This window comes from Polypterus senegalus, unplaced genomic scaffold (assembly GCF_016835505.1).
Source record: "Polypterus senegalus isolate Bchr_013 unplaced genomic scaffold, ASM1683550v1 scaffold_2670, whole genome shotgun sequence".
In the NCBI taxonomy this organism is placed as follows: Eukaryota; Metazoa; Chordata; class Cladistia; order Polypteriformes; family Polypteridae; genus Polypterus; species Polypterus senegalus.
In genome coordinates, this window is record NW_024383160.1 from 988 (window position 1) to 2,333 (window position 1,346).

The window sequence follows — 1,346 nt, forward strand, 5'->3', positions numbered from 1 at the left end:
TCAAGTGCAGAGAAGAATCCTAATTTGCTCAGTACGTTAGAATTTAAAAAAAAAACTTCAAATCAATTCTGTAACACTACCATCATTTACCCACTACGCTAGGCTTTCCTCACTGACTGACTCTCACAGCCTAGCCTGACAGAATACTTAAATTGAATTGCATTCATTAAGAACTTAAGAATGTTTTCCTAATTGTACCTGCTGAACATTTCAAATGCACTCTCAGTTTCTTACCACGCCGTCTCAGCCTGACATCAGATCCGTGGCAAAAGTCTTCTCAAACAATTGAAGACACGAAGAAATGAATGGAACACAAAATAAATACATTCAAAATAAACCTAAACTATTGCTCAAGTTGTATGTGCAGCCTTCTGAATTTAAAAGCTCTTGCGAGTATAAAATGATGTAAGTGATACAATAAACTGACCAATGCGAAAAATAATCGTGTTTCTCAAAGGGCTAGAAATGGAAAGAAATTGCTGCGACATATTTTATGCTTTCAACTGCTTTCACTGGAATGAACTAGCCGCTTCCCCAAAATTACTTTTTTCCAGCCCACCATATTGATGGTTGCTGACTTTCCTCTACTGAATAAGCTGAGTTTAAGAAATGGAAACATTTGACATTCGCCCTGTGTTTTCAGAGAATCTGGAATTACTCACTTCTGGTAGATCTTGAAGATTTTGCACAATTCTAAAGAACTTGTGATGAAACGATAAAGTGAAAATTGCCTCCAGTGAAGCTTGTCAGAGCAAAATGTTAACGCTTATGTGACGCAAGTAGAAATTCCTGTAAACTGTGCTTTATGCGTTGGTGGTATAGTGGTGAGCATAGCTGCTTTCCAAGCAGTTGACCCGGGTTCGATTCCCGGCCAACGCACAGAACTAGACGTTTATCAGCCGTCCTGGAACGTTACTGCCCTCACTTTTCTTTGTCTCGCTCAACTTCACACATACCTAAACCAGACGTTCTTTGAATAATCATAAGAAAGAGATGTTACTAAACAGATCAAGTGCAGAGAAGAATCCTAATTTGCTCAGTATGTTAGAATTTTTAAAAAAACTTCAAATCAATTCTGTAACACTACCATCATTTACCCACTACGTTAGGCTTTCCTCACTGACTGACTCTCACAGCCTAGCCTGCGACAGAATACTTAAATTGAATTGCATTCATTAAGAACTTAAGAATGTTTTCCTAATTGTACCTGCTGAACATTTCAAATGCACTCTCAGTTTCTTACCACTGCCTCTCAGCCTGACATCAGATCCGTGGCAAAAGTCTTCTCAAACAGTTGAAGACACGAAGAAATGAATGGAACACAAAACAAACACATTCAAAATAAA

At 38.1% G+C, this 1,346-nt stretch overlaps 1 non-coding gene across 1 annotated transcript; it reads left to right on the forward strand.

The window, feature by feature from the left end:
• The first annotated feature begins 807 nt into the window (after positions 1-807).
• Positions 808-879, forward strand: trnag-ucc. The gene has a single exon. It is a non-coding gene; the product is annotated as a tRNA-Gly (tRNA).
• Positions 880-1,346: the final 467 nt, after the last annotated feature.